This window comes from Piliocolobus tephrosceles, chromosome 12 (genome assembly GCF_002776525.5).
Source record: "Piliocolobus tephrosceles isolate RC106 chromosome 12, ASM277652v3, whole genome shotgun sequence".
In the NCBI taxonomy this organism is placed as follows: domain Eukaryota; kingdom Metazoa; phylum Chordata; class Mammalia; order Primates; family Cercopithecidae; genus Piliocolobus; species Piliocolobus tephrosceles.
This window is the reverse complement of record NC_045445.1, coordinates 68,216,501-68,232,978: the sequence shown is the minus strand read 5'-3', so window position 1 is coordinate 68,232,978 and position 16,478 is coordinate 68,216,501. Positions and strand designations below refer to the sequence as shown.

Here is a 16,478-nt window from a genome sequence, read left to right as displayed (position 1 = left end):
TGTATATTAATTTTCTATACAGTGGTCTTGCTAAATTTGTTTAATATTTCTAAAAGTTTCTTTGTAGATTATTTTTGGTCTTTGTACATAATTATGCCATTTGTGAATGAAGAAGATTTTATCTTTTCTAATCTTTATACATTTTACTTATTTTTCTTGCTTATTATGTTGAGCAGATTTTACTTACTTACTTTACCATGTTATAGTGACCAGTATCTCAAGCACAGTGTTGATTAGAAGTGGTCATAGTGGCCATCCATGTTTTGTTCTCGATGTCAAGAGGAAAGCATTTAATATTTTACAAATGAGTAGTATATCTCTAAGTGTCCTTTGTAAGAATAAGGTAGTTTACACTTCTTTCTAGTTTGCTAAGAGTTGATATCATCAACAACTCTTCACCTTTATCAAATGTTTTTTCTGCATCTACTGAGATAAATATGTGATTTTTTCTTATATAATCTGTTAATATCATTTATTGATTAATTGTTATTGCTAAAAAATCTTTTTACTATTGGGATAAAGCCCACTTAGTAATTATATATTATTCTTTTTATATATTACTGGATTCAATTTGATAATATTTTGTTTGGGATTTTTAATTCATGTTTTTGTAGTTTTCCTTTCTTGTGGTTCTTGTCAGGTTTTGGTATCAGTTTTACGATGGCTTCACAAAGTAAAATTTTTAATACTCTCCCTTTCTTGTATATTAAGAGTTCTTGTAAAATTGGCATTATTTCTTACTTAACTGTCCAGAAGAATTCACCTGGTAAGGCATATGGATCTAGAATTTTCATGTGGTAAGGTTTTTAATTATGAATTGAAGGATTTTAATACTCACAGAATATTATATTTTAAAATTTCTTCTTATTTCATTTTGGCAAGTTGTTAATAAATTTATAAGTTAAATAAATTTGTCCATTTCATTTAACTTATAAAATTCATTGACCTTAGTTATTTAGAGCATCCTCTCATTTTCTTTAAAATGTCTTTAGGATCTGTATTGGTGTTTCTTTTTCATTACTGACATTAGTAATTTCTGTTGTGCTCCTTTGTGTTTTGGAATCAGTCTTTGCTAGAGGTTTATTAATTTTGTGAAACATTTCAAAGTACCAACTTTTATTTTTTTAATTGTTTCTATCTCACATCTGTGTTTTATTTCATTGATTTCTTTTCTTATGTATGTATTGTTTCCTCATTTCTGCTTTCTTTTGTTTTAGTTTGTCATTCTTTTCCTAGTCTTTGATATGGAAGTTTAGGTAATTGATTTTTAACATTTTATTTTTTCTCATATATGTATTTAAATATATAAATAACCCTCCAGAGCTGCTTTATCTGCTTCCCACAGATTTTGATATACCGTATTTTTATTATTACTTAGTTCAAAATATTGTCTGCTTTCCATTATAATTTCTTATTTGACCCATGGGTTATTTGAAAATGTGTATCTTAATTTCTAAACATTTGAATATATTTTCTCTATCTTTCTGTTATTTTCTTCTATATTAATTCTACTGTATACAGAGAACATATTCCATATGATTTCAGTCCCTGAAACATATGGTCTTGCATTACACCCTAGTATTTTATTCAACTTGGTAAATATTCCACATAAACTTGAAAAAACGTATATTCTGCAGTCGCTTCATGTAATGTTCTGTATACGCTAATTAGGTTGAGTTTTATAATTATATTGTTTGAATCTTCTATATACTTACTTTGCTTTTTTTCTAGTAAAATTATTTTATTTCATTGTAATATCCATCTCTAATTGTTTGAAATAAAAATTTCCATGATCTTACTTGAACTGTACATTACTTTCTTTTAGAATGTCCTTTTTTTTTCATTAAAATAGTTTGTAAACCACTCTATGTGCTCAACCTTCTGTTTAACACTAAGATATAAGTTTTTGGAAATGCCACAAGTCATCAGCTCCATGAAGTGGCATATTGGTCCTTATTTTGGAAAGCCCTTCAAGTGTTCCTCCAGAAACATATGTTCATGAAATTCTGAACAACCATCATCAAAACCTGCTTCATTGTTAATTGGGAGCTCCCACAGTTTCCCCTCCTTTGTCCACTGGATCGGCTTTTCAAACACATTCTGAAGGGGTTGTTCATTTACTGTGGCTAACTGCTTAGCAAATTCCACATCCCAAAGTGAAGGTGATGTGTCTGTTTCAGGTGCTTATTTAGTAACTGCTGTCATGTCAAAAATATTAAGTCTTTTCCCCGCCAATATATTTTTCCTACATCTTTTTCTAAGATCAGTGGTCTTCTCCTTGGCCAGGATAATTGTCATAGCCTTCGTCAAACTGAATCTGATGCTCTGGTCTTGAACGAACTCTAGTTGTAGCAGATCCGGCAACTTTCATATCTATATTATGTTACTGAAACTAATTTTAGGTCTCTCTGCATCTCTCTGTGCCCTTGACTCTTCGTCATGCTGCTGGAACAGCCTCAGCAGTTTGACTTGGTTGTTTGCTTGTCAAAAGGGAGAGAATCTGCCACACCAGATGCAGCAGCCACCAGCTCAAGACTCAGGGGCTCAATTCTCTTCTTTGGAGCATGTTCTGTAGCTCTTTGAAGCCTGCCAAGTGTAGCTTCCAAACTTTAAAGTGGTCTTCTGTTGGGGGGCTTTGTTGTTTGTACATTTACTGTGCTTAATTCAATTTTCACGCCCTTACTAATGCTTAACAAGTCTTTCTCGTATTTTCCTTGTCTTGACTCTCTGAAGTCTCCTTGGAAGTCTCATCAGTTCGAACCGACTGCTCATCTTTCTTGGTACAGATCATGCTGTTAGTGCCAAAATATCTTTGGATTTATGTTTCTGTCCTGACCCTTCTGTGCCGAGCAGCCAGTAGCACAATCACAGCGGCTGATGTCTCCGGGCTTCCAGAGAACAAAGGGTGGCGGGAAAGGGGGCGAAGAGATAGGAACCATTGAGACTCTAGGAAACATCGCTGAGACACAAATTGAACCAAGAAGGCAACTGAAATGGTGTCCGCTGTCAAACATGTCCCCTGACCTCTCTTTTACTTTTGGTCTGATTGTTCTATCATTTACTGGGAGATATGTGGTAACATCACCAACAATGTCTCAGCCTATGACTCTTCTTATTCTGTTGATTTTTGGGTAATATATTTTGAAGATACATACATCAATTTAGGACTATTGTGCTGCCTGTTGGAACAGACATTTTGTCATGAAATGCAATTCTTTATTTCTAACTATGTTAATTTGCATTTCCCTGATGATTAGTGATGTTAAGCTTTTTTTTTTTCCCCATGTACTGGTTCACCATTTGTTTCTTAGTTTTTGCTTTTGGAGGTCTTATGAGGTTTTATTCATCCTTTAGAACAGTGACCCTGTTGGTACAAAGAGGTGAAAGCAGTGAGGTTTCCAGAGCTGTGGGCATTTGCTATTAGTTGCCCAGAACGCCTTCTCACCTGGACACAAACTCCTTTTCCTTGAGCAGAACCTGTTCATGTTTTTCCAAATATGTATGCCTCTGGCCCAGTGATTAGTACAGGGTTGGGAATATACCTCAAGAAAAGCTAATGAGAATGTTCCCCAGGACTTTTTTTTTTTTTTTTTTTGCCAGACCTATGTCAACTCTGGTCTGTTTCCACTGGGATTGTTCCCCTATTGGGATATAAATTTGGAGCTACTAGCAATTGTCTTGCATAGCATGGCAGGCAAACTGAGATCAGGCAGCAATAAGCAGAGCTGAGAAGTAGAGAAATTGAGCCCTGACAATATTATTTGCTGTCCCTGATCCAGTCATACCTGAAACCTCCACAAATCTCCATTATGCAAGTTGGTAAATTCCCCTCTTAAGCCTAGGCCAATTGGAAGCAGAACATTGTCCCATGTAATGGCAGTACAATCAATTAGGAGACTATTTCAAAAGTCTCCATGACTGCCACAATTTGACAGCAAGATAAGAAAAACTTTGAAATCTACCACAGAGGCACTTTACTGAATAATTTAATCAAGAAGCACTGTTTTAAGCAAAAGTCATAATAAACTTAAAGATATTTTCATTCACCTTATGTGTATGTTTTTATAGCTGGGATTTTTTCCTGCAATTCCTTTACTTACTCCTCACTCGTTTCTATCCCTATCTGCTTTTTTTTAATTTAAATTTTTTATTTTTAATATTTGTGGATACCTAGTGATGTATATATTTATGGGGTACATGAGATGTTTCATTGCAGACATGCAGTGTGTAATAATCACATCATGGAATGGGATATCCATCCTCTCAAGCATTTATACTTTGTGTTACAAACAAACCAATTATAGCATTTCAGTTATTTTAAAATGTACAGTTCAGCTGTTATTGACTATAGTCACCCTGTTGTGCTATCAAATAGCAGGTCTTACTCATTCTTTCTATTTTTGTACCCGTTACCCATCCTCACTTCCCCCACTCTGCCATCCCACTACTCTTAGCAGCCTCTAGTACCCATCTTTCTACTCTCTATGTTCATGAGTTCAATTGTTTCAATTTTCAGATCTCACAAATAAGTGAGAACATGCTATGTTTGTCTTTCTGTGCCTGACTTACTTCACTTAACATAATGACCTCTAGTTCCATTTACGTTGTTGTTGCAAATGACAGGATATTATTATTTTTATGACTGAGTAATATTCCATTGTGTGTACGCATCATATTTTCTTTATCCATTCATCTGTTGATGAGCACTTAGGTTGCTTCCAAATCTTGGCTATTGTATACAGTGCTTCAACAAACATGAGAGTGCAGATATCTCTTTGATATACTGATTTTCTTTCTTTGGGGTGTATACCCAGCAGTGGGATTGCTGGATCATATGGCAACTCAATTTTTAGTTATTTTGAGGAACATCCAAACTATTCTCCATAGTGGTTGTACTAACTTACATTCCCACCAACAATGCACGAGGGTTCCTTTTCTCTACATTCTCGCCAGCATTTGTTATTGCCTGTCTATTGGATATAAGTCATTTTAACTGGGGTGTGGAATATCTTGCCATAGTTTTTCTTTGCATTTCTCTGATGATCAATGATGTTGAGTACCTTTTCATACGCCTGTTTGCCATTTGTATGTCTCCTTTTGAGAGATGTCTATTCAAATCTTTTGCACATTTTTAATCCTATCATTAGATTTTTTCCTATAGAGTTATTTGAATTCCTTATATATTGCTGTTATTAACCTTTTGTCATGTTAGTAGTTTGCAAATATTTTCTCCCATTCTGTGGGTTGTCTCTTCATTTTGTTTATTGTTTCCTTTGCTGTGCAGTAGCTTTTTAATTTGATATGATCCCATTTGTCCAGTTTTGCTTTGATTGTCTGTGCTTGTGAGGCATTACTCAAGAAATCTTTGCCCAGACTGATGTCCTGGAGAGTTTCCCCAATGTTTTCTTGTAGTAGTTTAATAGCCTGAGGTCTTAGTTTAAGCCTTTAATCCATTTTAATTTGATAGTTGTATACGGCATGACATAGGAGTCTAGTTTCTTTTTTCTGAATATGTATATCCAGTTTTCCCAGTACCATTTATTGAAGAGACTATCTTTTCCCAAGCAAATGTTCTGGGCACCTTTGGGGATAATGAATTCACTGTTAATGTGTGGATTTTTTTCTGGATTCTCAATTCTGTTCCACTGGTCTATGTGTCTGCTTTTATGCCCGTACCAGGCTGTTTTTGTTCCTATAGCTCTGTAGTATAATTTGAAGTCAAATAATGTAATTCCTCCAGATTTGCTCTTTTTGCTTAAAATAGTTTTGGCTATTTTGGGTCTTCTGTGGTTCCATATACGTTTTAAGATTGGCTTTCTATTTCTGTAAAGAATGTCATTGATCTTTTGATAGGGACTGCTTTGAATCTGTCAATTGTTTGGGGTAGTATGCACATTTGAATGATACTGATTCTTCCCCTGTTGGCCTTTTCTGTGTCTTCTTTTGAGAAATGTCTATTCAGATCCTTTGCCCATTTTTTCTTCCTATTGAGTCATTCGAGTTCCTTATATATTTTGGATATTAAGCCCTTATCAGAGATACAGTTTGCAAATACTTTATTCCATTCTGTATGTTGTCTCTTCACTCAGATGTTTGTTTTCATGGTTGTGCCAAAACTCTAGTTTGATGTACTCACATTTGTCTAGTTTTGCTTTTGTTGTCTGTGCTTTTGGGTTGATATTCAAATAATAGTTGCTCATACCAGTGGCATGGAACTTTTTCTCTATGTTTTTTTCTAGTAGTTTTACAGTTTATACCTTACATTTAAGTTTATAATCTATTTTGAGTTTATATTTGCATATAGTGTGAGATGAGAGCCAATTTTACTCTTTATTTAGATATCCTGTTCTCACAACATCATTTATTGATGATACTGTCCTTTCCACATTGTGTGTTCCTGATATGTTTGTCAAAAATCAATTGACTGTAAATGCGTGGAACTATTTCTGAACTCTCTATTCTCTTCCATTGGTCTATGTGCCACTTTTTATGACAATATGTTGTTTTGAGTAGTATAGTTTTATAATGTAACAACTATTAGTTATATTGATGTTCTTTTGAAGAGAATGTGTTTTTTTCCCCTGGCACCTTTCATTTTTTTCATTTTTTATTACTTTTTGCAGTTTGATTATTTGTGCCTCAGTATTGCTTTCCTCTGGGGTTTGCTTAGCTTCTAGAAACTGTAAGATAATGACTTCAGTTTTAGAAAACTTTTAGCCATAATCTATTTAAAGATTCCTTCTATTACATTCTCTCTCTCCTTACAGGTATATTAGAAATTTTGTGGCATATTCTTCTTTCACTCTGCACTTTTCTTTTTTTTTTCCCACTGTATTTCACGTTGGATATTTGTCTGTAGAGTCCACTAGTTGTATTTTCTGTTTTGTTCTGATTGCTCTCTTCCTGTCCAGTGAATTATTAATTTCAAGTATCAAGTTTTCTAGATCTAGAATGTTAATTTATTTTTATTTCAACTTTCATTTTAGATACAGAAGGTACATGTGCAGATTTGTTACATGGAAATATTGCGTGATGCTGAGGTTTGGAGTACGGATACTTTCACCTTGGTAGTGAGCATAGTACTTCATACGTAGTTTTTAAGCCTATTTTCCCTCCTTTCACCCTCTAGTAGTATACGGTGTCTGTTTGTCCCATATTTATGTTCATTTGCACTCAATGCTTAGCTCCCACTTATAAATGAGAACATGCTATATTTGGTTTTCAGTTCCTGCATTAATTTGCTTAGGATATAGCCTCCAGCTCTATCCATATAGCTGCAAAGGACACAATTTCACTCTCTTTTATGGCTGTGTAGTATCCCAACGTGCATAGGTACCATATTTTCATCATCCAAGCTACCACTTATGGGTACCTGACTTGCTTCCATGTTTTTGCTATTGTGAATAATGCAGTGATGAACATACAAGTATATGTGTCTTTTTGGTAGAATGATTTATTTTGGGAGAGTATATACACAGTAATGATATTGCTGGGTTTAATTGTAGTTCTGTTTAAAACTCTTTAAGAAATTTCCAGACTGCTTTCCACAGTGGCTTGACTTATTCACATTCCTACAAAATGTATATGTGTTCCCCTCTCTTCACAGCCATCATCTGTTTTCATTCTTATTTTTTGACTTTAAAAAATGCCATTTTGACAGGTATAAGATGTTATCTCAGTGTGGTTTTGATTTGCATTTCTCTGATGATTGGTGATATTGAGCATTTTTTCGTATGTTCATTGACCACTTCTAGTCTTCTTTTGAGAAGTGTCTCTTCATGCCCTTTGGCAATGTTTTAACCGGGTTATCTGTGTTTTGCTTTTGATTTAAGTTCCCTCTAGATTCTGAATATTAGGCTTTTGTCAGATGCATAGTTTGTGATTATCTTTTCCCGTTCTGTAGATTCTCTATTTGCTCTGTTGATAGTTTCTTTTGCTCTACTGAAGCTCCTTAGTTTAATAACATTCCACTTGTCTATTTTTGGTTTTGTTACAATTGCTTTTGGGGACTTAGCCAAGAAGCCGTTGACAACGTCAATGTCCAAAAGAGTATTCCTAGATTATCTTTCAGGGTTTCTTGTAGTTTGAGGTCTTACATTTAAATCTTTAATCCAGTATGAGTTAATTTTTGTAAATGGTAAAAGGTAGGTGTCCAGCTTCTATCTTCTGCATATGGCTAGTTATCCTAACACCATTTACTGAATAGGGAGTCCTTTTTCCATTGCTGTTTTTTGTCAGCCTTGTCAAAGATCAGATGGTTGTAGGTTTGTGGCTTTATTTCTGAGTTTTCTGTTCTATTTTATTGGTCTATATGTCTGTTATTGTACCAGTGTCAAGCTGTTTTGGTTACTGTGACTTTGTGGTATAGTTTCAAGTTGGATAGTGTGATGCCTTCAGCTTTATTCTTTTTGCTTAGGATTGCTTTGCCTAGAATGTTAATTTTTTGAATAGATTCTGATTCTCTGCTGAATTTTCCCATCTTTTCATTCCTTTTGTTCATCTTTTAATTTTTTTTCTACTCTAGCTATAATTATTTTATAGTCTTTGCTTGCTAACTCCAATATTTGCATCTGTGGTTATGCATCAATTGTTTATTTTTGTAATGATTGTAAGTCAACTTATTCTGCCTCATTCACAGGTCTAGTAATGTTTTATTGTATATCAGGCAGTGTGTATATAAAAACTATAAAGAATCAACCACTCTACTCCTGCAAGAATGGCCAAAATAACAAAATCAAAAAAAAAAAAAAGTGTTGCCATGGAGGTGGTGAAAAGAGAACACTTTTACGCTGTTGGTAGAAATGTAAACTAGTACAACCACTATGAAAAACAGTGTGGAGATTCCTTAAAGAAAAGTATGTATACTGCCATTTGATCCAGGAATCTCACTACTAGGTATCTAACCAGGTGAAATAAGTCATTATACAAAAAAGATACTTGCATATGCATGATTATCACAGCACAATTCACAATTGCAAGAATATGAAACCAGCCCAAATGCCCATCAATCAATGAGTGGATGAAGAAAATATGGTGTATATACACCATGGAGTACTAGTCAGCCATTAAAGACAACAAAATAATGGCATTCGCAGTAACCTGGATGGAATTGGAGATTCTTATTCTAAGTGAAGTAACTCAGAAATGTAAAACCAAACATCATATGTTCTCACTCATAAGTGGGAGCTAAGCTATGAGGTCACAAAGGCATAAGAATGATACAATGAACTCTGGAGACATAGGGGAAAGGGTGGGAGGGGGATGAGGTAAAAATATTATGCATTGGGTACAGTGTACACTGCTTGGGTGATGGGTGCACCAAAATCTCAGAAATCACCACTGAAGAACTTATTTATGTAACCAAACACCACCTGCTCCCTGCAAAACCTATTGAAATAAAAAATAAATTTAAAAAAATAAATACATAGTTTAAAAAGAGTCAGATGACATCTTCCATCAGAGAAGATTCTCCCTTTCTTTGGCAGATAGGGTAAGAGTTTAATTATGTAAATACTGTAAGAGGAAATTAATATCAATTGTGCTTGTGTTACCATTTTAGTAAGATCCAATCTATCTCTAGTTCATCCCCATTCCTTAAGAGTTCCCCTGCTGACATTTTGATTGAAAACCTGGAAAATCTCTGTCTCATCAACCCTAAATGACTGACAGGAATCTGGTTTTTATAATAGAAGGATTTGAGGTTGTCTATTTCATCTCCAGTACAATGAGATTTCAGAATCTATAAAATGTCTTGAAGGTGAGATTGTTTGCAGTAGACAGCTCCCACACAGGACTTTATTATTATTATTATTATACTTTAAGTTCTGGGGTACGTGAGCAGAACATGCAGGTTTGTTACATAAGTATACACGTGCCATGGTGGTTTGCTGCACCCGTCAATCCATCATCTACATTAGGTATTTCTCCTAATGCTATCCCTCCCCTAGCCCCCCACCCTCCGACAGGCCCCAGTGTGTGATGCCCCCAACCCTGTGTCCATGTGTTCTCATTGTTCACCTCCCACTTATGAGTGAGAACATGTGGTGTTTGGTTTTCTGTTCTTGTGTTAGTTTGCTGAGAATGATGGTTTCCAGCTTCTCCCACGTCCCTGAAAAGGACACGAACTCATCCCTTTTTTACAGCTGCGTAGTATTCCATGGTATATATGTACCACATTTTCTTTATCCAGTCTATCATTGATGGGCATTTGGGTTGGTTCCAACTATTTGCTATTGTGAACAGTGCCACAATAAACATACTATCACAGGACTCTATCTCTTTTTTATTGATACACAACACAGCTATTACAAATATACAATACATTGTTGTTAACTATAGTCACCCTACTCTGCCATGAAACACCAAAACTTATTCCTTCAATTTTATGTTATGTCTATATCCACTAACAAACCTCTTTTCATCTCCCCCAACTCATAAACCATTCCCAGCCTCTGTTATCTATTATTCTACTCAATACCCCCATGAGATCAAATATTTTAGCTTCCACATATGAGTAAGAGCACGTGATATTTGTCTTTGTGTGCCTAGTTTATTTAATTTAACATAATGACTTCCAGTTCTATCCATGTTACTGCAAATGACATAATTTTATTCTTGTTTATGGCCAAATAGTATTTCATTGTGTATATATACCACATTTTATTTATTCATTTGTCCATTGATGGACAAATAGGTTAAATGCATATATTTGCTACAGTGAATAGCACTTCAGTAAACATTTGTGTACAAGACATTGGAAATATGCCCTCATTTCGCTGGAGTACATGCCTTGGAGTGGATTTGTTGAATCATATAGTAGATGCATTTAAGTTTTTTGGTAATTACCACAACATTTTTGAAAGATGTCTTATTTTACATTCCAACTAGCAGTGTATGAGTTTCAGTTGCTCTACATCTTGGCCAGCATTTGATATTTCCATTTTATTTTTGTTTGCTTTGCTTTTAGATCTTGCAGTAGATGTGTAGTGGTATCTCATTGATGTCTTTATTTGAATTTTTCTTTTTTTTTTTTTTTGAGACAGAATTTCACTCTGTCCCCTAGGCTGGAGTGCAGTGGTGCTATCTCGGCTTACTGCAAGCTGCGCCTCCTAGGTTCACGCCATTCTCCTGCCTCAGCCTCCCGAGTAGCTGGGACTACAGGAGGCCACCACCATGCCCGGCTAATTTTTTTTGTATTTTCAGTAGAGACAGGGTTTCACCATGTTAGCCAGGATGGTTTTGATCTCCTGACCTCATGATCTGCCCATCTTGGCCTCCCAAAGTGCTGGGATTACAGGCGTGAGCCTTTATTTGAATTTTTCTAATGGATAGAGATGTTTAGCATCTTTTCATATGCTTATTTGCCACTCATATATCTTCTCTATTTATCAGTTCTTTTGTCCATTTTTTGATTGAGTGATTTGTTTCCTATTGTTGAGTTTTAAGAGTTATTTATATACTCTGTATACAAGTCCTTTGTCAGAAATGTGATTTGCAAATATTTCCCCCAATCTTTGGTTTGTCTTTTTTCTTTTTAATGTGAAAGGGCTCAAGTTTGATCCAGAGTGCAACCAGGCAGAATTTAGATTTATTGATAAAATTCAAGTCAAGAGCAAGGGTATAGGTAATGGGGGCTTATGGAGTTTTATTGTAATTGGGGAGGTAGGGCCAGGATAAAGAGGCCAAGTCTTGTGTAGTTTGAAATGTCTGCCAACAGCAAGGGACAAAGGGAGTGTTCAGACTTTCTTATCTTGTTGTCTACATGTAAGGTAAAGGAGTATGGGGAGAGTTGGGGCCCTAGAAGCTGTCATAGTCAAAAATAGTCTTTCTCTTTATACAGAATTTGTACCCTTCTTGGGAAATCCTCTTGCTATTTCTGATGTGAGTAATAAGCTTTATTTATTATCTATTAATGTATATATGTCATTTACCCCACATCTAGATAAATTCCTGGGTTTGATGGCCAGGCTGCCTGATGTCAAGCAGGGGAGCCTAGACACCCAAATAAAACATTGCCAAAGTAAGCAGAGAAGGCTGCCTGGGCAAAGACCATGAATGCAATGGATTTTTCTTCTCTTGCTTATGGCTTACAAACTGGGTCCATTTGACAGCTCAGTGGGTTTGGGCAGACTCAATCAATAGTTGGTGTGCTTGTGCTTTGAGCTATACCACTCTATGTCGATTCTGCTGGATTCTACCAAGCCCTTGCCCCAAATTTAGCAGGTCTAAGCTTGGCATTACATGTGGGGAAACAGGGCTGAGAAGCTTGACACTAGATAGGGTTGGGAAAGCAAAAAAGGGCATAAAGGCTAAGGAACCTTACCCCTAACCACGTCCTAAAAGATGCCAGGCCCATTTGTTGGAGAGAATAGGGCCACAGTCTGGTGTCTTTGCCAGACACTGCTCTCTGCATTTCCCGAACATTTCCTGTGAAGGGACTAAGTATTCCCCAGGTGGTTTCTCTTATGATGAAGAGTTACTTAAGGCATTTAGAGTCCATGCTGCCACTTGCAGATAGTTACTTAGAAAGCTCCAAGGTCAAAAGTACTTCTGTTTCTGTAGCTGTCCTCAATTCTATTGCAATATTTTGAACTACATTCGGATTCTCTAGAGGGGAAAAAGTTAAAATAAAAATCCCCTTAAATATTCTAAATTACAAAAGATAAAGAAGAGGCCGGACGCAGTGGCTCAAGCCTGTAATCCTAGCACTTTGGGAGGCCGAAACGGGTGGATCACGAGGTCAGGAGATCGAGACCATCCTGGCTAACACGGTGAAACCCCGTCTCTACTAAAAACTACAAAAAACTAGCCGGGCGAGGTGGTGGGCGCCTGTAGTCCCAGCTACTCGGGAGGCTGAGGCAGGAGAATGGCATAAACCCGGGAGGCGGAGCTTGCAGTGAGCTGAGATCTGGCCACTGCGCTCCAGCCTGGGCGGCAGAGCGAGACTCCGTCTCAAAAAAAAAAAAAAAAAAAGAAATTACTAGGAATAAAGAAAGTAATAATTGTCATAATGACACATATTTTGTTCTGTCAAATAAAAATTCCTAGATTCTAATTCAGAGCTTATCATAAGATTGCATGATAAAGGAAAGGGGAAATAATTTGTTTTACCTCTAAGGTCCCAAACAGATACAATAAATTATATACAATTAAATTCTCAGCTCTGATGGTCAATCTCACTAAATCAGACCCTACATATTTGTCACAATTTTAACTAATAAGGATTACCAAATTAGATACCAGTCTATCCAACTTATTGAAGGAATGGCTCATTATTTCAGTGGTTTCCCCTTTACTTGTCCCATTTGACCTATATTAAGACAAAATAAAAATGAGTGGCACCTGAATGAATCATTATAATGCCTCCTATCATAACAGCACCCATAAAACTCCAAATCCAAACATTATTGAAATAACAAATTCAATACAACAAGGCTGCTGGAAAATAATTTGCTATTATAGATTTAACTGATATGTCCTATTCAGCACCTCTTTCAATAGCTTCCCAACCTCAAGTCACATATCTCTTCAAAGGGAAACAGTCCACCTTTACTCAACTCCTCATGAAACGTGAAAGGTCCAGCCATCACACATAGACTATGCAGACAAAACCTGAGTCACATCTAGCTGCCACCAAGATTTCACCTATGACATTGTATTGATGACAGTCTTTCAATGGGGACATCTAAATACTCATTAAGGAACTTTCTTAGGTCTATTTGGACTTTTCAGGTGCTGTATTTTCATTGATAAATTTTATTACTTGTGTGCTTACTTGTTATAAATGGGGCCTGCCTCACCAACAAACCCTTAAGGCTGTACCCTTAATCATCCAACAAGTACTTCCTTCAATGTTACCAGGCCCACTCCTTTCTAAATGAATCATTAGCAACCCTTACTCATGCTGCTTGGGGCCTCTAGACTACTCAAGATGGGCATTGCTTGCCATCTTGGGTTTTCAGTGCAAAAAAACGATCAAACAAACAAACAAAAAACAAAAACAAAAACAAGACAAAATAAAGCCTGCCTTCTTAAGCCTCCAGATATACTCTATAGGTAGGTCTTTTATTATTGATTCAATTTTAGAACTCAGTATTTGTGCAGGGTTACAATTTCTTCCTGATTCAATCTTGGAAGATTGTATGTTTCCAGGAATTTATTCATTTTCTTTAGATTTTCTAGTTTGTGTGCATAGACGTGTTCATAATAGTCTTTGAGGATCATATTACAGCTGATTCCACAGAAATACTTCTGTGGAAATACAGAAGTATTTCTGTGGAATCAGTTGTGATACCACCTTTGTTTCTTCTGATTGTGCTTATTTGAATCTTCTCTCTCTTACTCATTGTTAATCTAGCTAGTAGTCAATTGATCTTGTTTATCCTTACCAAGAACCAACTTGTCATTTCATTGATTCTTTCTGTGGATCTCTGGGTCTCAATTATGTTCAGTTCCAATCTGATCAGTTTTTATTTTCTGCTGTAAGCTTTGAGGTTCTTGTTTTTCTAATTTTTCTAGGTGTGATGTTAGATTATTAATTTGAGATTGTCCTAACTTCTTGAGGTAGGCAATTGGCATTTACAAACTGTAAACTTTCCTCTTTATACCACTTTTGTTGCATCCCAGAGATTTTGGTGTGTTGTATCCCTGTTTTCGTTTATTTCAAAGATTTTTTAAAAATTCCTTCCTTGATTTTGTTGTTACCCAAAAGTCATTCAGAATCAAATTGTTTAATTTCCCTGGAATTGTGTGATTTTGAGAGATCTTCTCGGTATAGATTTCTATTTTTAGTCCACTGTGTTCTGACAGTATTGTTGGTATAATTTCATTGTTTAAAGTTTATTAAGACTTGCTTTGCAACCAAGCATGCAGACAATCTTGGAGTATGTTCGATGTGCAGACGAGAAGAATGTATATTCTGTGGTTGATGGGTGAAGTATTCTATAGATGTCTATTAGGTCCATTTGGTCAAGCATCAAGTTTAATTCCAGAATTTCTTTGCTAGTTTTCTTCCTAATAATCTATCTAATTCTGTCAGTGGGGTGTTGAAGTTCACTGCTGTAATTGTGTATATGTCTAAGTCTTTTTGTATGTTTAAAAGTACTTGTTTTATGAATCTGGGTGAGCCAATGTTGCATGTATGTATATTTAGAATCATTAAATCATCTTCTTTAATTTGTCATTATATAATGCCCTTCTTTGATCATTTTTACTGTTGTGGGTCTAAAGTCTGTTTTATCTGATACAAGAGTAGTGACCCCTGCTCTTTTTTGTTTTTTGTTTGCATTAGTGTTTCTTCATCCAATCCTTTACTTTGAGACTGTGGGTTCCATTTTGTGTGAGATAGGTCCCTCAAAGACAGCAGATCCAACTTACCATTCTTCGCCTTTTACATGGGATGTTTAGACTATTTGTGTTCAAGGTTAATATTGATATGTGAGGTTTTGATTCTATTGTGAATTTGTTAGCTCTTTGCTTTGTAGTTTCTATTTTGTTTATGCTTTTTATAGGGTCTATGGGTTATTAACTTAAGTGTGTTTTTGTGGTAGTCAGTATCATTCTTTTGTTTCCATATTTAGAACTACCTGAAAAATCTCTTGTAATGCTGGTCTAGTGTTAACAATTCCCTTATCATTTGCTTGTCTGGAAAATATCCTTCACTTATGAAGCTTGTTTGGCAAGATATAAATTCTTGGTTGAAATTTAGTTTTTTTAAGAATGCTGAAAATAGTGCCCCAATATCTCCTGGATTGTATAACTTCTGCTGAAAAATTTACTGTTAGCTTGATGTCACTCCCTTTGTGTTTGATCTGTCCTTTCTCTACAGCTGCCTTTAAGATTTTTTTTCTTTGGCATTGACCTTGAACTGTCTGGTGACTATATGCCTTGGTGAAGTTCATTTTGTATAGTACCTCACAGGTGTACTCTGGATTTCTTTTATTTGGATGCCTATTTTTCTAGCAAGATTGGGAAGTTTTCTTGAATTATTCCCTAAAATGTATTTTTCCTGTTTGTTTGCTTTCTCCCCCGCCCCCCTCAGGATTGTCAATAATGTGTATGTTTTGTCACTTTACATAATACGATATTTCTTGAAGACCCTCCTCATTTATTAAAATTCTTTTCTTTTTATTTTTGTCAGGCTAATTTAGTTCAAAAGACCAGTCTTCAAACTCTAATATTATTTATTCTGCTTTATCCAGTTTACTAATAAAATTTTCAATTGTATCTTAACAATTTTTAAGTGAGTTTCCAATTACAGAAGCTCTGCCTGATTTCTTTTTAAGATGTAGAGCTCTTTCTTTCTTATTTTATTTTATTTATTTATTTATTTTTTTTTTATTATACTTTAAGTTCTAGGGTACATGTGCATAACGTGCAGGTTACATATGTATACATGTGCCATGTTGGTGTGCTGCACCCATCAACTCGTCAGCACCCATCAATTCATCATTTATATCAGGTATAACTCCCCAATGCAA

The 16,478-nt window shown here is 35.6% G+C and overlaps 1 pseudogene; it reads right to left on the bottom strand.

Moving 5' to 3' along the window:
• Positions 1–1,925: 1,925 nt before the first annotated feature.
• LOC111536075 lies at positions 1,926–12,412 on the bottom strand (annotated as a pseudogene).
• Positions 12,413–16,478: the final 4,066 nt, after the last annotated feature.